This window comes from Nyctereutes procyonoides, unplaced genomic scaffold (assembly GCF_905146905.1).
Source record: "Nyctereutes procyonoides isolate TBG_1078 unplaced genomic scaffold, NYPRO_anot_genome, whole genome shotgun sequence".
In the NCBI taxonomy this organism is placed as follows: domain Eukaryota; kingdom Metazoa; phylum Chordata; class Mammalia; order Carnivora; family Canidae; genus Nyctereutes; species Nyctereutes procyonoides.
In genome coordinates this window covers 29,858,553-29,885,397 of record NW_026575020.1, presented here as the reverse complement: position 1 = coordinate 29,885,397, position 26,845 = coordinate 29,858,553, and the positions used below count along the sequence as shown (strand labels likewise).

The 26,845-nt window shown below is 37.7% G+C and overlaps 1 protein-coding gene across 1 annotated transcript in view; it reads left to right on the top strand.

The window, feature by feature from the left end:
- Positions 1 to 26,845, top strand: part of CACNA1B (calcium voltage-gated channel subunit alpha1 B) — a 197,860-nt gene that overhangs the window by 109,097 nt on the left and 61,918 nt on the right. The window lies entirely within an intron of this gene.

Here is a 26,845-nt window from a genome sequence, read left to right as displayed (position 1 = left end):
CCATTTGCTGCCCCCCACCCCGCCCCATGACAACTCTTTGGGGACACAGCATGCCGGTATGAACCATTCCACCAGCTGCAGAGGAAGTCCTTTGTGGTGCATCTGTGCCTTGATGATATCTCTTTGTTTCCCAGTAGCCCAGAGGAGCACTGTTACTATTACATGTCACTATTCTCTATTCTCCTCTCTTCCAAGAATATTTGCAAATTACCAGCTCACTGGTATTAATTAGAGTGCTGGGGGACAGCAGGAGGGAGCAGGACCAGGACTGCCCTTGGGGGGCTTACAGTCTCATCGGGAAGACAGACCTCAGGACAGGCATGACTTTGTGTAGTTGTGTGAAAGCTCCTAAGGATCATGGTCCCAGACTTGATGGGGGCTGAGAACTAGCCTGAGGAGGAGGAATTGTTGGGGTGCTGGTCTTCCCACGGACTTACATGGTCTATGAACCCTGCTCTGAGGTCCCCACAGGCCTTTGCCTGAACCCCTCTTTTTCTTCCCCTCACTCACACGTTCATGAGGTCCTGATTGAGCAGTGTCTCCGCTCCTGACCATGTGCAGACAATGAGGGTACAGGGCAAACAAGATGCTATTCCTATCTTCAGGTCATTGTCTAGTAGGGAGAGACCTATAGAGATCAAATACAGTCTTCTCACACTGTGTGTGCACCAAGGGCAGAGGAAACGTTCCAGGGGGGAGAGGGAGAGGCCACAGAAGCAGAGCTAACATGCAAAGCCAGATGAAGATTTAGGTCTCAAGGAGACCAGGTGCCATGAAACACCTGCCTGTGTTTGCAGATATGTCCTTACACATAGACCTACGCATATGCCCCATATGCCTTGTGCAAGTGCTCTACCTGGGGCCCTGAACCAGTGTACAATGCTAGTTGTAGCAATGGGAGGTGGCTAGCTCTGGCTCTTAGGCTCCTCCTCTCTGCTTCTTGGGAGAAAGCTTTCCCTGGCCACTTCTCTTGTTTCACCATCCGTGGATATTAATGGGCCTGACTTCCCAGACTCCTGGAAGGCAGCCCCCCTGCTCTGATTCTCTCTGGCTAAGCCTGAGGAAAAGCCGAAGGTTTCTACCTGGCTTTTGTCCATGAGGCAGGTACAGTTCCTGGCCACCACTGATCTTTTTACTGTGTCTATAGTTTTGCCTTTTCCATAAAATCATGTAGCTGGAATCATACAGTGTATAGCCATTTCAGATTGGATTCTTTCTCCATGTCTTTTCGTGACTTGATAGCTCATTTCTTTTTGGCGCTGAATAGTATTTCATTGTCTGGATATACCACATTTTATCCACCCACCGACTGAAGGACATCTTGGTTGCTTCCAAATGTTGGCAATTATGAATAAAGCTGTTCTAAGCATTCATGTTCAGGATTTTGTATGTTTTCAACTCATTTGGGTAAATAGCTAAGAGTATGACTGTTGAATTGTAAGGTAAGACTTTATTTAGCTTTGTAAGAAACTGACAAACAGTCTAACAAAGGGACTGGATCATTTTGCATTCCCACCAGCAGTGAATGAGATTTCCTGTTGTTCCACACCCTCTCCAACATCTGGTGTTGTCAGTGTTTTGTATTGTTGCCATTCTAGTAAGTATGCAGTGGTATTTCATTGTTCTATTTTGCAATTCCCTAATGACATGTGATATTGAGCATCTTTTAATACACTTATTTGCCACCTGTATATCTTATTTGGTGAGGTACCTGTTTGTATCTTTTGCTGGCTTTTTAATTTTCTTATTTGAAAAAAAATTGGGACTTAATTTTTTAAAGAGCAGTTTAAGGTTCAAAACAAAATAGAGAGGAAGGTGGAGGGAGTTCCCATGACTTGGTGCCTCCTCACATACATAGCCTCCCCCGTTAGCAACATTCCCCACCAGACAGTGCATTTGTTACCAAGGATGCGCCTGCTGACGTGTCATAATGACCTAAAGTCTATCATTTACCTTAGGGCTCCTTCTTGGTGGTGTACGTTCTGTGGTTTTGGACAAATGTACAATGACATATATCCATCATTATATGATACAGAGTATTTGAATTGCCCTAATAGTTCTCTGTGCCCTGTCTATTCATCCCTCCCCCTCCCCAACCTCAAGCAACCACTGATCTCTTTAGCGACCATTGTTTTACCTTATTCAGAATGCAACATCATTGGAGTCATAGGGTACATAAACTTTTCAGATTGGCTTCTTTCACTTACCAATATATATTTAAGGTTCTTTCATGGCTTGTCATGGATTAAGAGCTCATTTCTTTTCAGCACCGAATAAAATTTCCATTGTCTGGGTGTTCCACAGTTTATTTATCCATTCATCTTCTGGAGAACATCTTGGTTGCTTCTAAATTTTGGCACTTATGAATAAAGATGTTATAAACGTCTGTGTGTAAGATTTTGTATGAACTTGTTTTCAGCTTCTTTGGGTAAGGAGATAATGGCTGGATCATATGGCAAGAGTATGTTTCATTTTGTAAGAAACCAGTGAACTGTCTATACCATTTTGCATTTCTACTGGTAACGTGTGAGTGTTCCTCTTGTACCACATCCTTGCCAGAATTTGGTATGGTCATTACTCCATATTTTGGCCATTCTGTGAATGTGTAGTGCTATCAAATTGTTTTAATTTGCATTTCCCTAATAATGTGTGATGTGGGACATTTTTTTATATACTTATTTGCAATCTGCATTATCTTCTTTGGTAAGGTGTTTATTAAGGTCTTCGGCCCATTTTTAAGTCAGTTTGTTTTCTTATTTTTGATTTTTATGGAATTCTTTGTAAATTTTAGATAACACTATTTTTTTATCAGATGTGTTTTTTGCAAATATTTTCTGCCATCTGTGGTTCATCTTCTTGTTTTCTTGACCTTGTCTTTCACAGAGCAGAATTTATTAATTTTAGTCATGTCCAGCTGATCCATTATTTCTTTCATGGATCATATCTTTGGTGTTATATTTAAGAAGGATCATCATAAACAAGTCATCTAGGTTTTCTCCTAAGTTATCCCCTAGGAGCTTTATTGTTCTGCATCTCACATTTAGGTCTATGAGGCATTTTGACTTAACTTCTGTGAAGGGTGTAATGTCTGTGTGTATATTCATTTTTGCATGTGGACATCTAGTTGCTCCTGCACCATTTGTTGAAGAGACAATCGTTGCCCCCACTGTTTACCTTTGTTCCTTTATCAGTGATCACTTGACTGTATTTCCAGGGGTCTATTTCTGAGCTCTGTATTCTGTTCTGTTGCTCTATTTGTCTGTTCTTCACTGATACAATACTGTCTTGATCACTGTAACTTTATAGTGAGTCTTAAAGTTGGGTGGCATTGGTCCTCTAACTTTGTTCTTCTCCTTCTGTATCAAAATGTTGGCTATTCTGGGTCTTTTCCTTCTTCGTATAAACTTCAGAATCATTTTGCTGATATCCATAAAATAACTTGAGATTTTGATTGGGATTGCACTGAATCTATAGGTCAAGTTGGGAAGAACTGATACCTTGATCATACCTGGTATTAACTCTTCCTGTTCATGAACATGGAACATTTGTCTTTATTTAGTTCTTTGATTTCATTCATCAGAGTTTCAGTTTTCTATATGTAGATCTTATAGATATTTTGGTAGATTTATACTTAAAAATTTCATTTTGTGGAGAGCTAGTAAAAATGATACTGTGTTTTTTATTCCAAATTTCACTTATTCATTGTTGATAAATAGGAAAGTAATTGAGTTTTGTGTATTAACCTTGTATCCTGCAACCTTGCTAGAATCACTTTTAGTGCCAGGAGGGTTTTTTTTTTTATTCTTTTGGGTTTTCCACATAGATTATCACATCATCCGTGAACAAAGCCAATTTTATATCTTCCTTTCCAGTCTGTATACATTTTATTTCCTTTTCTTGACTTAGTGCATTGGTAAGGATTTCTAACATGATGTTGAAAGGAGTGATGAGAGGTGACATCCTCGCCTCGTAGACCTGATCTGAATGGGAAAACTTCAAGTTTCTCATCATTAAGTATGAGGTGAACTGTAGGTTTTTAGAAGATAGTCTTTATCAAGTTGAGAAAGTCTCCCTCTATTCCTAGTTTACTGAGAGTTTTTATGATGAATGAGTGTTAGATTTTGTCAAATACTTTTTGCATCTATTGATAACTATCAAGTGACTTTTCTTTTTTAATCTGTTGTTGTGATTATTAAATGATTTTCAAATGTTGGACCAGCCTTGAATATCTGAGATAGATCCCACTTGGCTATGGTATATAATTCTTTTTATACTTTGTGGAATTTTATATGCTAATATTTTGTTCAGAATTTTTGCATCTATGTTCGTGAGAAATATTGGTCCATAGTTTTCTTCTCTTGTAATGCCTTGTCTGGTGTTGTTATTAGGGTAATGGTGACCTCATAAAATGAGTTGGGAAGTACTTCCTTTGCTTCTATCCTTTGGAAGAGATTGTTGACAACTGGTATAATTTCTTCCTTTAAGCGTTTGGTAGAATCCATCAATGAACCCATCTGGGCCTGGTGCTTTCTATTTTGGAAGGCAGTTAATTTATGAATCCATCTCTTTAATAGTTAGAAGCCTATTTAGATTGTCTATTTCTTCTTGTCTGAATTTTTGGCAGATTTGTCCTTCCAAGGAATTGGTCCATTTCATGTAAGTTATTGGATTTGTGGGCCTAGGGTTGTTCATAGTGTTCTTTTATTATCCTTTACAAGTTCATGAAATCAGTAGTGATGTCCCCTCTTTCATTTCTTATATTAGTATTTTGTGTTTTCCCTCTTTTTTCTTAGCCTAAGTAGAGGCTTATCAATTTTAATGATCTTTTCAAAGAAACAGTTGCATTGGTTTTGTTGATATTCTTTATGTATTTTCTGTTTTCAATTTCATTTATTTCTGCTTTAATTCATTTTTTAAAAAATTGTTTTTTGAGAGGGAAAGGGATGGAGGAAGGGGCAGAGGGAAAGGGAGAGAGAGAGAATCTTAAGCAGGCTCCACGCCCAGCATGGGCAATGTGTGGCTCAGTTTCATGACTCTGAGATCATGATCTGAGTTGAAATCAAGAGTCAGACACTTAACCAACTGAGCCACCCACGTGCTCCTCTGCTCTAATTCTTATTACTTCTTTCCTTCAGTTTATTTTTAATGCTTTTTTTTCTTTCGTTTCCTAAGGTGGGGGTTTAGATTATTGATTTTTAAATCTTTCTTTTCTAACATATGCATTCAGTGCTATTAATTTCCTTGTAAGCATTGCTCTTGCTGTATCCAGCAAACTGCTTGTTTTCATTTTCATTTAGTTAAAAGTATTTAAAAAATATTTTTACATTTCTCTTGAGATTTCCTCTTTGACCCATATGTTACTTACAAGTGTGCTATTTAATTTCTACATATTTGGGGGTTTTTCATCTATTTTTCTGTTATGATTTCTAGTTTAATTCTATTATAGCCTGAAAACAGACATTTTTGCCCTCTTTTTTTTTTTAAAGATTTTATTTATTTATTCATAGACACAGGGAGAGAGGGGGCAGAGACACAGGCAGAGGGAGAAGCAGGCTCCACGCAGGGAGCCCGACGTGGGACTCGATCCCGGGTCTCCAGGATCACACCCCGGGCTGCAGGCAGCGCCAAGCCGCTGCGCCACCGGGCCCGCCCTTTGCCCTCTTTTTAACTGGGTTATATGTCTTCTAATTATTAATTTTTAAGATTTCTTTTGTGTTTTGGATACAAGTCTTTTATCAGGTATGTAGTTTGGAAGTGATTTCCCCCTTGTCTTTTCATTCTCTTACTGTCTAGTGTTTCCGATTGTTACTGGTGCAAGGGTTAATTTGGTTTCAGTCATGGCTTCTGTTAGGAGCAGAAATCTTGTCTATTGACTTTTCTGTGTCAATTTTGTATCCTATTACCTTTCTGAGCTTTCAAATTGTGTATTAGTTTTAGTATTGACTCTTTGACTTTTTTCCAAGTATATTTTCAAAACTTCTACAAATATAGTTCTAACTATTCCTTTCCAATTTAGAGCTCTCATTTTTTTTAACTTTTAGATTTTTTGCATGATTGCACTAGCTAATACACTATCAGGTAACAATGAATTTAGTGGGCACCCTTACCTTATTTCTACCTGTACTAAGTAAGATTCTGGTTTTCGGCTTGAGAGGTGTGTGTGTGTGTGTGTGTGTGTGTGTGTGTGTGTGTGTGTACAATCAAGGTATGGTACCCACTAATTCCTATTTCAAAAAGTATTTATCTGGAATAGAGGTTGAATTTTGTTAAAGGCCTTTTCAAGACCTTTTCCCCCTTAAATATGGGGATTTATAGTAATGAACTTTCTGCTATTGAACTGTCTTTGCAATCTTAGAATAAACTCCACTTTGTTAACATTTTTTTAAGACTTGTAAGTAATTTCTACATCTAACATGGGACTTGAACTCACAACCCCAAGATGAAGAGCCACATGCTCTATTGACTGAGCCAGCCAGGCACTCCAGTTAACATATTTTTTTTAATGTGATGTTATGATTTGTTAATATTTTATGTAGGATTTTGGGGTTGATACTTTTTTCTGATGTCAGTTCTTTTAGGGTTCTCAGACCCAATTTCAACATTGCAGAGGTTCTCCAGCCCCAAGCACCAGCAATTCTTGAACACCAGTAGGGTATCTGAGAATTCAACTCAATTCTAATACTACTAGTACCTACTAGTAGATAGCATCAGGTTCCACAGGCTAAGGGTTCAGTCCTACAAGAGTGCCTCCCACGTTCTACTTCAGTTACCAGTGAGAAGCCCTAGGCTGTCACCTGTGCTTCTGACCTACCAGCTCCAGAATGGAAGTTCCAATGATCTCCTTAAACTCTTTAAATTTGCTCACAGAACTCAGGGAAACACTTAAGTTTACCAGTTTGTTAAAGGATATGATAAAGGATAAGAATCAACAGCTAGATGAAGAGATACATAGGGTGAGGTCTGGGGAAGGGATGTGGAGCTTCCATGCCTTCTACTGGCATGCCATTCTTCCCAGTATCCATCTGTTCACCAACCCAGAGGCTCTCTGAACCCAGTCTTTGGGTTTTCATGGAGGCTTTGTTGCAGTCCTGATTGACTAAGTCATTGGCTATTGGCTGATTCTTCCTCTAGCCCCTATTCCCTCCCTAGACGTCAGGGTTGGGGCTGAAAGTTTCCACCCTCTTAGTGTGTTAGTCCTCCTGACAATCAGCCTCTGCCCTTGGGTGGAGTCCAGAAGTCACCTTCATTAGTCACCTTTATGGCTCTGAAGTGTTCTCAGGAACTGTGGATGAGGGCCAGATGCATCTGAGAAATTCATCTGAGTGGCCAAATATATATTTCTTATGAATCATTATGTTGCATATATTTTTTAAAGATTTGATTTATTCATTCATGAGACACACACACACACACACACACACACACACACACACACACACACCGAGGCAGAGACATAGGTAGAGGGAGAAGCAGGCTCCATGCAGGGAGCCTGATGTGGGACTAGATCCCGGGACTCGATCCCGGGACTCCAGGACTACGCGCTGGGCTGAGGGCAGGCACTAAACAGCTGAGCCACCCAGGGATCCCCTATGTTGCATATTTTAAAGTCAGTTGTGGGCGGCCCCGGTGGCGCAGTGGTTTAGCGCCGCCTGCAGCCTGGGGTGTGATCCTGTAGATCCAGGATCAAGTCCTACATCAGGCTCCCTGCATGGAGCCTGCTTCTCCCTCTGCCTATGTCTCTGCCTCTCTCTCTTTCTGAATAAACAAATAAATCTTAAAAAAATAAAATAAAAAATAAATAAAGTGGGTTGTGTTCTGTAGCTTTTTTATTTTATGTTCAAGTATCATTAGGTTTAGATATGAATGCTGTATAGTTGCCTTATGCTTAACTTCATTAATCCAAACGTTATAATGTTTCCATTTCCTATTATTTTATTTATTTTTTTAAAGATTTATTTATTTATTTATGATAGACAGAGAGAGAGAGGCAGAGACACAGGAGGAGGGAGAAGCAGGGTCCATGCCGGGAGCCCAACGTGGGACTCCATCCCAGGTCTCCAGGATCGCGCCCTGGGCCAAAGGCAGGCACCAAACCGCTGAGCCACCCAGGGATCCCCATTTCCTATTATTTTAAATGGGAAAAAATTATAATGTGCTATAAAAATTATAATGCATTAAAGTTGGTTGTACTCAAAATCCCCAATTAATTTTAAAAAATATAACTGGAGCACCTGAGTGGCTTAGTCAGTTAAGTGTCCAACTCTGTGTGTGTGTGTGTGTGTGTGTGTGTGTGTGTGTGTGTGTGTGACCAACTCTTGATTTTGGCTCAGGCAGGCCATCATCTCTGGGTCATGAGACTGAGCCCCATGTCAGGCTTCTCACTCAGCAGGGAGTCTTCTTGGGATTCTCTCCCTTTGCCCCTCCCCCTGCTTGTGCTCTCTTTCTCTCTCTCTAAAAATAAATAAATCTTTAGAAATATAATTAAAGTATAGTTAAACACTGAAAAGTAAAAACTATCATATTAGGACAAAAAAAGGCTTAATGCATTCCCTGATCACCACAGTTACAACAGCTATTAACAAGCAATTGCTTTGGACACTTCCTTTATTGAAACTTACCACACTTTTCAAAAACATCCACCCATTAACTCATAGTTAACCAACTGAACTTGGTTGGAATCTTGGCTGAGAGTTTTTTCCTACATTTTTTTGGTTAAAAACGTTATATTGAGGGGCGCCTGGGTAGCTCAGTCAGTTAAACAGCGGACTCTTGATTTCGATTCAGGTTGAGATTTCAGAGGACTGGGATAGAGCCCTAGGTCTGGCTCTGCACTTAGCGGGGAGTCTGTTCCTCCTCCCTCTGCCCCTCCCCCTGAGCTTGCTCTCTCTCAAATAAGTAAATAAATCTTTTTAAAAATGTTAGATTGGGTTTGGGGGAAGTATACATTTTTCCTATATAAATGTCAGCCAAAAAACCCAACAACATTGTGCTGTGAGGTGCATATGTTTTCCTGAAGTGAGGGAATTATTAAAGTGAGGGCACTCCATAAGGAAGATTTACCCGAGGTGGTCTATAAGCTATACCTCTTACTGATTCACAAAAAGAATTAGAAAGTTTTCTTCTTTTCCTTTTCTGAGATAGTTTAAGTAGCATTAGGATTGCTTGGTCTTTAAAGATTTGGTTAGATTCTCTTGTGAAACCATCTGGCTCTAGTTTATTTGGGAAGGGCAATTCTTTGATAATTTCTTTATTCTGTATAGATATTATCTGTTTAAACTTATCTCCTGAGATTGTTTTGGCAAATTACAATTTCCTTAGAAATGATCATTTGATCTAGGTTTTCCAGTTTATGTATATATAGTTATGCAAAGAAGTGGCCTAAGTTTTAAAAAAATTTTCCTGTTTTCTCCTTTATGTTTTCCTCTTTTTTTTCTTGATTAGGTTAATGACATATATTTTGTAGGTTTTCATAAGAAGAACCAACACTTTATTTATTAGTTCTACTGTAGTTTTGTTTTTTAACCTGTTACTTTCCAATTTTATCTGAATTATTTCCCTCTTGCCTTTTTGTTTTACTTTGTTGTTTCTTTACTAGCTTCCTGAGTTAGAGTTTAGTTTACTTATTTTATTCCTTAATATTTGTTATATGATTATTTAAAGCTATGAATTGTCCTCTGATTACTAATTTAATTGTATGCTATAGATTCTGACATTTGGTGTCTTCATTTTCATCAAATTTTAAAGAAATTATGTAATTTTGGTTTGCATTCCCCCAGGTATTTGTAGATTCCTTGGAAATTTCTACATAAAGGATCAAGTCATCTGCTAATGAACAGTTTTATTTTTCACTTTCTGATGTGTGTGCCTTTTATTTCCTTTTCTTCCCTCATTGCACTATCGACCTCCAGAACTGTGTTGCATAGCAGTGGTGGGAGCTGATGCCCTTCTCTGATTCCCATCTTGAGGGAGGAAGGAACATACAGTCTTTCAACATGAAGTATGATATTAGCTGTAATTTTTTAGTTTTTGTTTTTTTGAGGGGAGTGTTGCTAGATGTTCTTTATCAAGTTGAGGAAGTTCCCCCTTTATTCCTTTTTTCCCCTGAGAGCTTTTGTGTTAAATCAGCGCTAAATTTTGTCAAATGATTTTCTGCATCAATTGATGGGATCATGTAGTTTTTCTTTTGTAATATGGTAGTTTACATTGATTGCCTTTCAAGTATTAAGTCAGCCTTGCACCCCCTAGGATAAGCTCTATTGGTCATTGCTTACGGTTATTTTTATATATTGCTGATTTGTGTTTATTAATATTTAGTTAAGAAGTATTTCCTCTGTATTCATGAGGGATGTTGGTACCTTTTTTTCTTTCCTTTTCTTTTTTTGGTGTTATCTTTTTTTAAAAGATTTTATTTATTTATTTATGAGAGACACACAGAGACAGAGAGATAGAGAGGCAGAGACACAGGCAGAGGGAGAAGCAGGCTCCACGCCCGGAGCCCGACGTGGTACTTGATCCCGGGTCTCCAGGATCACGCCCTGGGCTGAAGGTGGCGCTAAACCGCTGAGCCACCCGGGCTGCCCTATCTTTTGGTTTTGGTATCACAATAGTCCTAAATTCATAATATGAATTGGAAAGTGTTCCTTCTGTTTTTTAGAAGTGATTGTGTAGAATTGGTGTTAATTGTCCTTTAGACATTTGGTAGGATTTGTCAATGAAACATGTCTTTTTGGAATTGAAAAATAGTCATCAAAAGTGACAAGGCTGTGTTACCTATTTCATATTGGGTGAGTTGTCGTAGTTTGTGCTCTTAAAGGAATTAGTTAATTTCATTTAATATGTCAAATTTGTGTGTATGTGTAGTTGTTTGTAGTATTTTTTATTTTAAAGATTTTATTTATTTATTTACTTATTATTTATTTATTTATTTATTTTGAAAATATTTTATTTATCTATTCATGAGAGACACACACACAGAGGCAGAGACACAGGGAGAGGGAGAAGCAGGCCCCATGGAGAGTACCCGACGTGGGACTTGATCCTGGGTCTCCAGGATCACACCCTGGGCTGAAGGCGGTGCTAAACATCTGAACCACCTGGCCTGCCCATCTTTATTATGCTTTTTACGTCTTTGTGATCTGTAGTGACATCCCTGTCTCATTCTTGATATTGGTAATTTGTGCTTTCTCTCTTTTATTTCTATGACTCTTACCAGAAATGTGTTCCTCTGAATGATCTTTTCAAAGAATCAGATTCTTTTTTAATTTATTTTTTCTATTGTTTTTCTGGTTACAGTTGCATTTTATTTCTGCTCTATTATTTTCCTCTTTCTGTTGCTTTTGTTCTATTTTGTCCTGATTTAGTTTCTTGAGGTAGGAGCTTAAGTTACTGATTTGAGTCTTTTCTTTGTTCTAAGGTAAACATTTAGTGTTATAAATTTTCATTTTAGTACTGCTTTATCTATGTCTTCCAGATTTTGATATTTTATTTTCATTCAGTTCTATTTAAAATATTTCCCTTGAGACTTCCTCTTTGATTCATGAATTATTTAGAAGCATGTGGTTTAGTTTCCAAGTGTTTGGAGATTTTCCTCTTATCTTTCTGTTACTGACTTCTAGTTTGATTGTTTTGTGGTAAGTGAACATACTCTGTATTATTTTTAATTCTTTCAAATTTGCTAAGGCTTGTTTTATGGCCCCGTATATGGCATATCTTGGTATATGGTCTATGGGTGCTTGAAAAGAATGTATGCATCTGCTGGTGGTGGTGGTGGTGTTCTGTAGGTGTCAGTTGGATCCTGTTGGTGGATGGTGTTGAGTTCTGTGTGCATGCTGATCTTCTGTCTAGATATGTCACTTGCTGGGAAAGGGATGTTCAAGTCTCCAACTATAATTGTGGAATTTGTCTGTGTCTTCTTTCAGTTCTGTTAGTTTTTGCTTCACATATTTTGCATCACTGTAGTTGAGTGCATGCACATTTAGAATTGCTGTCTTCTTGAAAGGTTGACTCTTATTGTTGTGTAATGTGTCTTTCTGTACCTGATAATTTTCTTTGCTCTGTTGTCTACTTTATCTGATATGAAGATACCTAGTCCTACTTTATTTTGATTAATATTTGTATGGTATATCTTTTCACCTTTCTACTTTCAAACTAGCTATGTGGTTGTATTTTAAGTTAGTTTCTTATAGACAGCATATAAATGGGTTATGTTTTAGTTCTGTTTTATATTTGGCATATTCAGACCATTTACATTTAATATAATTGTATATGTTATAGCAAGTCTGCTGTTTCATTTTTTGTTTATTCTTTCTGTTTTCTATTTTTCTGGTTTCTTTTTTCTTTCCCTCCTGTGGGTTACTTCTATGTATTTTAGAATTTTATTTTGATTTATCTGTAGTATTTTTGAGTGTATCTCTTTGTATTTTTTAAATGATTGCTCTATGTATTACATTATATATATTTAACTTATCCCAGTCCACTGGGGTTGTCATTGTACAAGTTTAAGTGAAATATAGAAGGTTTACCTCTCTTTTTCCTTCCCATGCATAAATGTCTTTCTTTCCCATGTATTAATTATTTCCCCACATATCTTTAGGACCCCACATATATTTAAGACTACATCAATGTGTTATAATTTTTGCTTCAACTGTCAAATATAATGTAGAAAATCTAAGAGGAGAAGGAGAATGTGTTGTATTTACCCATATTTTTACTTCTGCTATTTTCTTCTTTCCTGATATTCCAATTTTTCTTCTTTCATAATTTACTTTCTATTTAGAGGGGCTTCCTTAGTGTTTCTTTTAGGGCTGGACTGCAGATGACAAGTTCTCTAAGTTTTCCTTCATCTGAGAGTATCTGGATTTTCCCTTCATTCCTGAAGGATGTTTTCACTGGGTGTAAATTCTGGGTTGACAGTTCTTTTTTTTTCAGCACTTGAAAAACGTGTGCCTCTTCCTTCTGACCTCCATGGTTTCTGATGAGAAATCCACTGTCATTCGAATTGTTTTCTTCCTATAGGTAAGCTGTTGTTTCTCTCTCGCTGCTTTCAAGATTTTTTCTTTGTCTTTATATTTCAGAAGTTTGATTATGATGTATTTTGGCATGGGTTTCTTTAGGTTTATTGTGTTTGGGATTTGCTCAGCTTCTTGAATTTGTAGGTTTGTGTCTTTTTACCAAATTTGGAAATATTTTCATCCATTCTGTCTTTGAACACATCTTCAGCTCCGCCCTCTTTCTCTTTTCTTTCCAGGACTCTGTTGACATGAATGGTAGATCTTTTGTCCTAGTCCCAGAGGTCCCTGAAGCTCTGTTCACTTTTTTCAGTCTATTTTCTCTCTGTTGTTCCAATTGGGTAATTTCTATTGTTCTGTCTTCCAGCTCACCAATTCTTTCCTTTGTGCCTTCCATTCTGCTGTTGAGCCCATCTATTGAGTTTTTCACTTCAATTATTGTATTTTTCAGTTCTTAAATTTATATTTAATTCTTTATATCTTCTATTTCTTTGCTATGACTTTCTATTTCTTTGCTGAGATTTTCTATTTTTTCATTTGTTTCAAGTGTTTTTATTGTCTGCTGAAGCATTTTTATGATGGGTGCTTTAAAATTATTTTCAGATAATTCTAACATCTGTATCATCTTGGTGTCTATTGATTGTCTTTTCTCATTCAAATTAACATTTTCCTGGTTCTTGGTGTGATAAGTGACTTTTTTATTTGGACCTTAGATATTTTAATATTGTAAACCTCTGAGTTTTACTTAAATCTTGTGTTTTAGCTTGTCTACTGTGGTACCTGTCCAGCAGGGGGAGGGTGAGTGAGCTGCCTCATTACTGACAGATGAAGGTGAAGCACAGGTTTCTCATTCGACTTCCATTGACACCCACAGCCAGTGGGAGCAGGCTCTTTGTTCCTGCCTGGCCTCCACTGATAACACCCTATCTGAAAGAGGTGGGAGTGCCTTGTTACTGTTCTCCACATGACCTCCACTGACACAGTAGGAGTGAACTTCGTTACTTTTGGGGGGTGGTAAAGTCCTGGTTTTCTACTACAATTCACTGTGGCAAGTAAAAGGAAGGGATGCCTCATTATTTCTGGGTAGGAATTGCAGTTCAGGCTACACATGTGATCTTTATTGGTATCACATGGGTTGGGGGCTTGTTCCCACAGGGTAAGGATGAAAGTCTCTGCTTCCTACTTGGCTGTCTCTTATTCCACCCCAGCAGAGGCTTTGGGGTACCTCATTATAGGCTAGTGAGGGTAGAAGTCTGCACTCTCAACTTGGTCTCTGCTCGTATGAGCTGAGGTAGAAGTGCGTTTTTTTTCTGGGGTGTTTGGCTATAGTAGAGTGGTTATTGTCTGTAAGTTTCCTGTCTTGCTAGGCTGCACCTTTCCTGATCCTGTCATTAGGGAAAGCTGGCTTTCCTGTGGAATTTAAAAAATCTGTACCTATGGGGATTTCTAGGTTGCTGGCTTCTCCTACATCAAGGTTATTTGAGGCATAGAAGAAAACCCAGAAAATAAAAATTTATTGCTATGTTATTCCTCAGGCCCCAAAGGCCCTAAGTGATCTGGCTTCTCTCCACCTTTCAGAATTTTCTTACATTTGCCTTATATAAGATGCCCAGGGGTCTTCGTTGTGCTCAGTGGGATGATCTTTATAAGAGCTCAAGTCTTGAGTCCGTTTTTATATATGACATAAGGTGAGAGTAAAAGTTTTTTAAATTTTGTTTATTTATTTATTATCCTCCAACCCCCCCTCTGTCCGCATGGACATGCATTTGTTCTGTTGTCATTTGTTGAAAAAGTTATCCTCTTTTCATAGAATTTCTTTGGCACTTTTATAAAAAATCAATTGACAGGTGCTATTTCATTTCAGGAAAAATTCTGGGATTGCAGTCTTAAATGTTCATTCTATTATGTTGTTTTACTTTTGTTTTTCAGACATTCCAGTTACACAGATGTTGATCTATTTTGTCTTCTGTATGTCACTTTCACTCTGATTCTTTTTTTTTAAAGGCTTTTTATTTTTATTTTTATTTATTTATGATAGTCACAGAGAGAGAGAGAGAGAGAGAGGCAGAGACACAGGCAGAGGGAGAAGCAGGCTCCATACACCGGGAGCCCGACGTGGGATTCGATCCTGGGTCTCCAGGATCGCGCCCTGGGCCAAAGGCAGGCGCCAAACTGCTGTGCCACCCAGGGATCCCCTCTCTGATTCTTTCGAAAGCTCATTCTCTATTTTATACATTTCCTCTTGGCTTATTTGACCCCTGTCTTCATCTTGCTGTAATTTCAGTCATGTCTGTTTTTCCTTGGAGTCCTTGTAGTTTCTGAGACAGTCTTGTCTTTCTCTTTAACTTAATTTCTCAGATGATTTCTATTTCAGTTTCTCTCCTGAGTTTGATCAGCTCACATCTCTCATCTCCTGGTTTTCAATATGTTTTTGTATTGAGCTTTTCCTCTTATTTGTGGTGGTTTTTCTTATGAGCAATTGCTGGTTTAATTATATTTGATTCATGTTAGAAAGTTGTGTTCTGGGTGTCCTCTGCTTTGCCATTGTTTCTTTTGTGGAGTATTTTTATTAGCTGAAACGTTTCCTCCTTACTTTCTGTTTTCTTGTGGTAGAAGCTTTGTATGGATGTTAGGTTCCACTTTCTGAAAATGAGGAAGTGTGTTTGTTGACTTTTCCTGGACCAGTAAATTTCACGTGATTTTGTGGAGAACAGGGAAGGACTTTGACGACTCACTTGCTCTCTGGGTCAAGAGCACCCTCTTCTGGTAGTACAGCGAATCCTGTCCCTTTACTAGGTGGTGCCTTGTTGGGAGCGCTGTCTAGTTCTAGTTCCATGTCTAATTCTAGATACCCCATCCCTGGAGGTCACTGTACCACAGCCATCACAAAGCCACTGAAATGTGCTGCTCCCTTCTGACTGTGCCTTTTGCCTGCAGAAGCAGTGTCTTTCTGAGGTTGCTGTCATAGTTCCATGTACTTCCTGGGGGTCACCAGGAGTGGGGCTCAGACCTCAGTATTTCTCTGCTTAGGGCAAGGCCCTCTCTTCCATGGACGAACATTTGCTGATATGTCCATGTCTCACCATCATCTTTACCCTGCTGTCCTTTCCCCCATCCACACAATCCCTGCTTGATGCCTGATCCTGCAGACTTCAGGGTTCATTTTCCTACTTACATGTAAATTCAAGCTCGTACTTTTCTTATTTCCCATACACTGTAGGTGTGCACTGTGGATTATTTTATTATCTTTGCTTGTTGGCTGTGTAGTTTATAGAGGATATAGGGAGAACTTAAATATAGGTGGCTGCAATTATCTGTAGGACAACCTCTTATCTTTTTAGTTTCTGCTGGATTTATAGTTATGGTCACTGTGACATTTCCAATTTCCTTCCTTCTCTCCTAAAAATTTGTCGAGTTAAAAATTGTCAAGCAAAAAAAATATATCAATTTTTGATATTTCAGTTTTGGGCTTTCTTGTTCTTCTCCACTGTATCTTTGTTTTTCTATTTTATTCCTGTTCTTCTTAGTTTTTTTTCTTCTACTTTATCTTCATCATAATATTATTTTTCCTAGTTATGAGTTGGATACTCAGTTCCTGGCATTTAAGCTCCTCTACTTTGGTAATGTATTTAAGTCTTTAACCTTTACTCTAAGAAGGGTTTTAGTTGTGTCTTACGAGTTTTGAAATGCCGTAGTTTTCATACTTCTAAACTTTTTTCCAGGTTTTGCTCTGACTTCTGATTTATTTGATCCATGAGTTATTTATAAGTGTAGTTTTGAATTTCCACATGGCAGAAGTTTCTTTTTCTTTTTCAGAAGTTTCTTTATGTGTTGTTTTTCCCTTTTTTTTTTGCTGTTTATTTCATTATATCTTCTAATATTTCGTCAATTCTTGTATCTTGGAACATCCATTTGGCTTCCCCATCCCTTGTGCTTGAAGAACATCTTTTCTAATTTCTTTTAATGAGGTTTGATAGTGGTAAATTCTCTCAGTTTGCTTGAAAGATCTTTATTTTACCATTGTTAGTGGAAAATAGTTTTGTTTTATATGAAATTCTAGTTTGTTAATTATTTTCTCTCTATAATGCGACCATTCTGCTATCTTTCTGCCTCCTGCCATCTTGTGGAGAAACCAGCCATTAGTCTAAATTGCTCTTCTGTGTGGCTCTGTCTTCTCTCCAGGCTGCTTAAAGGGAAACTTCTTTATTGTTTATTTATCTTTATTGAAAACTGAGACATTGAAAGTAGAGACACAAGTATAATGAACCCTCATATTTTGTCATCCACCCGTAAGCAATGATTCTTATTTTGATAATCTCCACTTTGAACCTTCTCCTTTTTTCCCCCTAGGCTTTTTGTATATTATTTTAGGTGTAACTGTGTTTGTAAGCATCTCTAACAGTTAAGGATGTAATAGCCACAAAGCATTATTACATTTAGCAATATTGATAATAATTTTATAATATTACCTAATACCTATCCCAAATTTAAATTTTACCAGCTATTTCAAAAATAATTTTTTACAATTGATTTGTTAGAATTAGGGCCAAAGCAATGTTCATTCATCTGACGTTGCTTGATCTGTGTCTCTTTCACTCTATAACAGCTTCTCCCCTCTTATTTTATGCATACCATTTTTTTTGTTGAAACTATGTCATTCCATTCTGTAGGACTCTCCACATTTTGCATTTGATTGATTGCATCATGGTATCATTTAATACATTTTATTATCCTCAGTATCTCCTGTTAACTGGAAAATAGATGAAAGGTAGATCTTCCGAACCTTGTTTTTGTTAGTGGTGGCAGTCCTGTGGTTTTTAGGATGTTCAGCAGCATCTCTGGCCTTTGCCGTCCAGATGCCAGCAGCACCATCTGATCGGGACATATAAAACACATCTCCAGAGGTTGCAAATGTCCCTAGGGGGCAAAATTGCCCTTGTTGGTAAACTACAGATCTAGAGACTTGATTGGAATCAAACTGAAGTCTTTTGGGAAGCTTCATAGGTGGTGTACACTTCCTATTGCCTTACAGCAGGAGATACATAGTTTCTAGTGACACACTGTTTTCCTTTTGGGGATGTTAAGATTGGTCAGTGGGTTTGGCCTGACTGTCCACTATAAAGTTCTCCACCAGCTTTCCCCCTAAAGGTTTTAGTAGACACAAATATTTGTTACCCACATCTGTTATTTCATTTGGTATCACACAACAGTGAGTTTATGATTCTGTCATTCTTTATGCATTTATTATGTTTACCTTTTCTCTAAGGAAGAATTTACCTCATCAACTATTTAGAATACAGTTTGTATATGTATTAAGCAAGATATGTCCTTAATTCTGTCCCTGTATGTATGGGCCTTTATTTTTATTTCTATTTTTTAAAAAGATTTTATTTATTTGAGGTGGGGAGGGGAAAAGAGCAGGTGAAGCAGAGTCCACACTGAGTGTGGAGCCCCCACACAGAGCTTGAATTTACAACCTGAGCTGAGATCAAGAGTCAGGTGCTTAACCAACTGAGCCACCCCAGTGCTCCTGTGTATGGATCTTTGCAATAGTGAGTTGGTGCCCAGAAATTCCAAATATGACCAATGAGAGATTTATGAGAATTATCAGTGGGTTTTTTTTAATGTGTTTGGTGTGCTTTAGTTCTTGGAACTCACTATTACTTTTGGTGCTCAGATTGTCCCATATTTGGCCAGAGGGAGCCCTCTCCAGTCAGCTCTTTTTGACCTTCTCACAAACCTAAGTTGTCTTTGATAGCTTTCTGGTTTTCATCTATAACAGCATGTTCCAGGATTATTATGTACCTTTTCTGCCCTGGACGTGGAGTTGGCTGTCTCTCCAAAAAGACCTGGGTGCTGGAAACTGGCTGCTCCTACACATTTCCCTCCTCTTACTTCAGCTCCTCCTGGAGGACTACTGTTGACTACTAGAGTGAGAGGACAGGAGGTGGACATACAGGAGAATTTATGTCTCCCAGGTGACCAGAGCCAATGAAGGGATGGTGTAAGGAGTAGGAAAGCCCAGCCCTGTGGCTTCAGGTTGGAACAACTTTGAGATTTAACTCAGACCCCAGAGTCCCTATGGGCGCAGCCTGACCCTGCTGTTGCACGGTTTTATCTGAAACTACACTCTTCCTTGGCTGTTTTCTCTTTCCTGTTCTGTTTTCCTCACTTCCAGTTTATTCTGGGAGTAATCAGCCATTTACACGCAGCCCATCTCTTGGTCTGCTTCTGTAGAACCTGATCTGAGACACTGTGGCTCCTTTAATGAGAAATGCTGTTTACTTAGCAATGTGGTTGTTGCCACTGCATTTTTATTGCTTCCAGCTTTTTCAGTACCTTTTTTCTCTTTTAGATTTAAATAACTAATTATTTATTTATTTAAATTCCAGTATAATTAATGTACAGTATTGTATTAGTTCAGATATGCAATATAGTGATTCAGTGATTCTATACATTACTCAGTGCTCATCATGATGAGGGTACTCTTAATCCCTTTCACCTATTTCATCTGTCCCCAACCCCCACCTCCCCTGTAGTAACCACCAGGTTTTTCTTTATGGTGAAAAGTCTGTCTCTTTTTTCTTTTCTTGTTTGTTTAGTTTCTGCAGTTCCACAAATGATATTTGTTTTCCTCTGACTTACTTCACTTAGTTTATACTCTTTAGATCCATCTCTGTATTGTTTAAATGGCAAGATTTCATTGTTTTACGGCTGAGTAATATTCCACTGTGTGCATGAATGTGTATATATATATATCACATCTTTATTTATTCATCTATTGATGGACTTTGATGGATGCTTCCATAGTTTGGCTCTTATAAATAGTGCTGCAGTAAACACAGGGGTGCATGTATCTTCTTTTTTTTTTAAGATTTACTTTTTTTTTTAATTGAGAGAGAGAGAGATGGAGAGAGAGTGAGCATACATGTGGTGGTGAGGAGGGGCAGAGGGAGAGAATCTCAAGCAGACTCCCTGCTAAGCATGGAGCCTGATGTTGGGCTGGATCTCACCACCCCAAGATCATGACCTGAGTTGAAATGAAGAGTTGGACACTTAACCATTGAGCCCCCTGGGCGCCCCTGCATGTATCTTTTTGCATTCATGTTTTTGTATTCTTTGGGTAAATACCTAGTAGTCCAATTGCTGGATCATGTAACAATTCTATTTTTAACTTTTTGATTAACCTCCATACTGTTTCTACAATGGCTGCACCAGTTTGCATTCTGACCAAGAGTGTACGAGTGTTCCTTTCTTCCTACATCCTGTCCAACACTTGTTGTTTGTTGTGGTTTTGATTTTATCCTTTCTGAGGTAATACCTCCTTGTGGTTCTGATTTCCATTTCTGTGATTAGTGGTGTTGAATATCTTTTCATGCGTCTGTTAGCCATCTATATATCTTCTTGGGAAGATGTTCATGTCTTCTGCCAATTTTTAATTGGATTATTTGGGGGTTTTTTTTGGTGTTGAGTTGTACAGGTTTTTTTATATATATTTTGGAACTAACCCTTTATTGTATATGTCATTAGCAAATATCTTCCTTCACTGTTAAGAAGCTTTTTATTGTGAGGTAGTCCCTATAGTTAAATTTTGCTTTTATTTCCCTTGCCTCAGGAAACTCATCTAGAAAAATGTTGTTATAGCCAGTATCAGAGAAGTTACTCTCTGGTCTCTCTTCTAGAGTTTTTATGGTTTCAGGCCTCACATTTAGGTCTTTAATTCATTTTGAGTGTATTTTTGTGGATGGTGTAAGACAGTGGTACAGTTTCATTTTTTTGCATGTAGCTGCCCAGTTTTCCCAGCACCATTTGTTGAAGAGACTTCTTTCCATTGCAAATTCTTGCTTCCTCTATCACAGAGTAATAAACATAGGTTTATTTTTGGGTTTTCTATTTTGTTCTTTTAAATTATGTGTCTGTTTTTGTGCGAGTATCATACTATGTTGATTACTACAGCTTTGTAGTATGTCTTGGAATCTGGGATTGTAATACCTCCAGTTTTGTTCTTTTTCAAGATTTCTTTGGCTATTCAGGGACTTTTTAAGTTCCAAACAAATTTTAGAATTATTTGTTCTAATTCTGTGAAAAGTGCTGTTGGTATTTTGATAGAGATTTAATTAAATCTGTAGATTGCTTTGGGTAATATGGAATTTTAACAGTATTTGTTCTTCCAGTCCATGAGCATGGAATATTTCTCCATTTGTTTGTATCTTCTTCAGTTTCTTTCATCAGTATTTTATAGTTTTCAGTGCATAGGTCTTTCTCCTCTTAAGTTTATTCCTAGATATTTTATTATTTTTTGGTGCAATTGTAAATGGGATTAGTTTCTTAATTTTTCTTTTCTGGTAATTTCATTATTAGTGTGTAGAAACACAACAAATTTCTGTATATTGATTTTGTACCCTGCAACTTTACTGAATTCACTTATCAGTTCTAGTAGGCTTTTGGTGGTATCTGTAGGGTTTCCTCTTTAGGGTATCATGTCAACTGCAAATAGAGAAAGTTTTATTTCTTCCTTAACAATTTGGATGCCTTTTATTTCTTTTTCTTGTCTGATTGCTGTGGCTAGAACCTGTAGTACTATGGTGAATAAAAGTGGTGAGACTGGACATCCTTGTCTTGTTCCTGATCTTAGGGGGATAGCCCTCCATTTTTCATTATTGAGGATATTAGCTGTGGGTTTTTCATACATAGCCTTTATTATGTTGAGCTATGTTCCCTCTAAAACCTGCTTTGTGAGGGTTTTTACTCATTTTTTTAGAAGATTTTATGTATTTGAGAGAGAGAGAAGGGGAGAAAACACAAGCAGGGGGAGGGGCAGAAAGAGAAGGAGAAGCAGATTCCTTGCTGAGCAGGGAGCCCGACATGGGGCTGTATCCCAGAACCTTGGGACCATGACCTGAGCTGAAGGCAGACCCTTAACCGACTGAGCCACCCCCGGCACCCTGTTGAGGGTTTGTTTTGTTTTGTTTTAAATCATGAATAGATGTTGTACTTTTTTTCTTTTTTAAAGAGAATAATATACCATGTGTTCTTTTTGCATTTGTAATTCAAATGTAAGATTATAGGATTTTTATCTTACTTCTTTGATTTTGTATTTGTATCTCTTTTATACTAAACATTTTATCTTTAAATTTTTTAAAAATAATTTATTTATTCATTCATGAGTGACAGAGAGAGAGAGAGAGAGAGAGAGAGAGAGAGAGAGAGAGGCAGAGACACAGGCCAAGGGAGAAGCAGGCTCCATGTAGGGAGCCTGATGTGGGACTGGATCCTGGGTCTCCAGGATCATGCCCTGGGCTGAAGGTGGCGCTAAACCACTGACCCACCCGGGCTGCCCTAAAATGTTTTTAGAGCAGCTTTGGGTTCACAGTAAAATTAAGCAGAAAGTATAGATTCGGTATATACTCCCTGCCCGTGCACATGTACAACTTCCCTTGCTATCAGCATCCCCCCACCAAAGTGATACATTTGTTAGAATCAATGAGCCTACACCCAAAGTTCATAGTTTATATTGGAGTTCACTTTTGGTGTTCTACATTCTAAGGGTTTGGACAAATATATAATGACATGTATCTACCTTTGTAGTGTCAGAAGAGTAGTTTCACTGCCCTAAAATTCCTTTTTTTTGGTCTTTGTTATTTTGCTTATTCTGTTTTTTTAATGATACTTTTTTAAAAATTTGTATTTTTAAGTTGCTTGCTCCTACTGTATAGAAATACAGGGCAGTTCTGTGTGTTGACTTTCTTTCCAGCCACTTAGAGTTGCTAAGTAAACTTTCTTGTTACCCTAAATAATTTCTTTGTAGATTATTTTGTTTTCTATGTAGACACAGTTATACTGCTTATAAATAAATAATTTTTGACCAATGAACTATTTAAAGTCTGTTTTTCAATTTCCAGTTGTAAAATTTATATCTTAATCCTTTTGTTTCTGATTGTTACCTTAATTTCTAACTTAATTGCACTGTGGTTAGAGAACATGACCTGTATGATGATTTCTTTGAGATATATTTATGATTGCTTTAGGACTCAGCACATGATCAACTTTTGTAAATTTTCCACATGTGCTTAAGAGAAATACATTTTTGAGGTGCCTGGGGGGTGCAGTTGGTTAAGCACCAACTCTTCATTTCAGCTCCGGTTGTGATCTGGAAGATCTGAGATTGAGCCCTACATCAGGCTCTGCACTCTATGTGGAGGCTGCTTGAAATTCTCTCTCCCTCTGCCCCTCTCATTCATGCTTTTTCTCTCTCTAACAAATAAATCTTTAAAAAAAAGAAAAGAGGAATATGTTTTCTCTAATTTGGGGAACACTGGCCTTTTTATATATGTCTGCTAAATCAAGTTTTTAGTTGTATTGGTAAATATTCTGTGTATTCACTAATATTTTGCCTGATTGACCCATTGATAATTGAGCGAGGGTGCATTGAATCTTTCTTTTTTTTAGATTTGTCAGTTCTTGGTGTATATATATATATATATATGTATATAAACACGTACACCATATATATACACATATGAGTATATATACAAATATGAATATGTAATATATAATGATATATTATTAATATATAACATACATATGAATATATAATATGTATATTTTCATTTATATGTATTTTATTTTATTTATATGTTTAAATATAGTATAAATATATATATTAATACAGTTATTTTGAATAGTTTGAAACATGCAGCTCAGTATAGAAAACAGTCTAACAGATGACCAAGTACTGTTGTATATGTTTCTAAATTGTGGCTCTGTGTATTTGAATCTCTTTTGTGGGGCTTTTTGTTTTATTTCTTCATCACAAAACCTATTTCTATTAAGATCTATATTCCTTTCTGTATTGGGGGTTTTTATATGTGTGTGAACCCTTACATCTCATAAGGTCTGAGCCTCTTGTGCTGACCCTCTGTCCCTCTATTAATGATTTTTTTTCTTAAAGTGTATTTTTCTGTTGTGAATATAGAGCTGAAATTTAAATTTTTTTAAAGATTTTATATATTTATTTGAGAAATAGAGACAGAGCACAAGCTGGGGAGACAGGTAGAGGGTGAAACGGACTCCCTGCTGAGCAAGGAGCCGGATGTGGGACTTGATCCTAGGATCCTTGGATCATGACCTGAGCCAAGGGGAGATGTCCAAATGACTGAGTCACTCAGGTGCCCCAGAACTGAACTTTTAAAAAAACATTTGGCAGGTGTATCTTTTTCCATCTTTTGACTTGCGACCTTTATGTGGCCTTATATTTTAGACTCGTCTCTTGGGAACTGAATGTAACTGTGTGTTTTAAAAATGCAGCTGAATAATCTGTCAGTGAACAGCCAGGCTGACTGTGCTTGCATTTATTGTATTGGTTTACTTGGACTTGCTTCATCTATTTTACATTGTGACATTTTTTTCCGTTAATTCCTATGCTTTTTTATTCTTTCCTTCCTTTTAGAAATATTGAATAATTGGTTGTTTATTTGGTTGTGTATCACATTTTCCCCTCTGGTAGTTTAGAAGTATGAACTCTTGTTGTTGTTGTTGTTGTTATTGTTGTTTTACTGGTTACTCTTGTAATGACTATTGTGTACGTGTAACAAAGTCTATAGTTATTTTTTACACTCAAGTCCCTTTAGAGCAATGCTATGACCCTAGAGCAACAGCTGCAATCAGATTTCTCCCATCTTCCTTGTTATTGTTGTCCTTTCTTGGACATTTTAGTCCTTTTTCCAATCTTACAAAGTAGATATTTTTATTGTTTTGACTTTATTATAGAGATCATGTTTATTTAGATTTATCAGTTTCTTGGCTTTCCTTTTTATATTGCATCTCATATCTTTATATCATTTCTTTCTTTTTAAATTAAAGTATAATTAACATACAGTGTTATTATCTTCAGGTGTACAATATAGTAATTCAGCAGTTTTTTAAAAATGTTTTTATTTGAAAGGAGAGAGAGAGAGAGAGAGAGAGAGTGTGTGTGTGTGTGTGTGTGTGTGTGTGTGTATGAGTGGGGGAGGAAGAGGCAGAGGGAGAGGGGGAAGCAGACTCTCCACTGATCAGGAAGCCCATGCAGAACTTGATCCCAGGATCCTGAGATCGTGACCTGAGCCAAAGGCAGATGCTTCGCCCACTGAGCCACCCAGGTGCACCTGATTCAGCAGTTCTCTACATCACTCAGTGCTCATCAAGATAAGTGGACTCTGATCCCCTTCATCTGTTTCACCCATTTCCCCACCTATCTCCCCTTTGGCAACCACCAGTTTTTTCTCTGTGTAGAAGTATCTGGTTTTTTTGTTTGTTTGATTCTCTTTTCTTTGTTTGAATGTTTTTTTCTTAAATTCCACATATGAATGAGATGATATGGTATTTGTCTTTCTTGGACTTATTTATTTCACTTAACATAATACTCTCTAGCTCCATCCATATGGTTGGAAATGGCAAGATTTCATTCTTTTTAATGCTGAGTAATATTCCAACATGTGTGTGTGTATACACTACATCTTCTTTATCCATTCAACTGTCACTGCACACTTGGGTTGCTTCCATTTCTGGCTATTGTAAATAACTCTGCAATAAACATAGTGGTGCATGTATCTTTTTTATTATTGTTTTCCTATTCTTTAGGTAAAGACCCAGTAGTGGAATCACTGGGTCATGTGGTAATTCTATGTTTAATTTTTTGAGGACCCATCATACTGTTTTCCAGAGTTTGTATTCCCACCAACAGTGCATGAGGGTTCCTTTCTCTCCACATCCTCCCTGACACTTATTATTTCTTGTGTTTTTATGAATATAATTTTCTATCTTAACTACAGACATTCCTGCTACAACATAATATATGCATTCCTGAAAACACCAGGCACTGAAAATAATAGGCCTTATAGGAAAGATGGGGTGAAGGGCAATGATTCAAGATCTCTGTAACTTTCTACCTAGGACACCGGCACAAGCAGGAATAACCCTGATAAAATTTAGGAATAGCAAAGTTAAATCTGTTGACATTGACACCCAGCATCAAGCCTTCAACTGTGCTCTATTCTTTGACATGAACTTCCTTGAGGTGATTTGCTTCTAATGAAGACTGGCCTCATCTTGCACATGTGCAACAGTGAGGGGAGTGTAATTAAGTGGGGTGGATGGAGTGACTCAGTTCCCCACTGCACTTCACTCTGGGATTTTGCATTTCATTTCCAGGTACTTTGTTACTCTCAAACTCCAGTCTTTTTCTCTTTCTCCCTGTAAGAGTGCTGCTTTCTACTGGGTTCTGTTTCCTTGCCTACAAATAGGTACATGGCCTTAGGGAAGAAGCTGGGGGGGACCATGGGCTCACTCTCTGTGCTTCCCTTTTCCCGAGGACTGTAGCTTCTTGGCTTCTGTCCAAGGTGATTAGTTCCCAGTGCCTTTAAACAGTTGTATTACGTATTCTGCTCAGTTTTTATAGTGTTTTCAGTGGATGAGTCCATTTTAAGTTTATCTGTCACACAGGTGATGGAAATGCTGGGTCAGTTTTTTTTTAATTAATTAATTAATTAATTTAATTTTTTAATTTTTTTATTGGTGTTCAATTTACCAACATACAGAATAACACCCAGTGCTCATCCTGTCAAGTGCCCCCTTCAGTGCCCATCACCCATTCTCCCCCGCCCCCCACCCTCCTCCCCTTCCACCACCCCTAGTTCGTTTCCCAGAGTTAGGAGTCTTTATGTTCTGTCTCCCTTTCTGATATTTCCCACACATTTCTTCTCCCTTCCCTTATATTCCCTTTCACTATTATTTATATTCCCCAAATGAATGAGAACATATAATGTTTGTCCTTCTCCGATTGACTTACTTCACTCAGC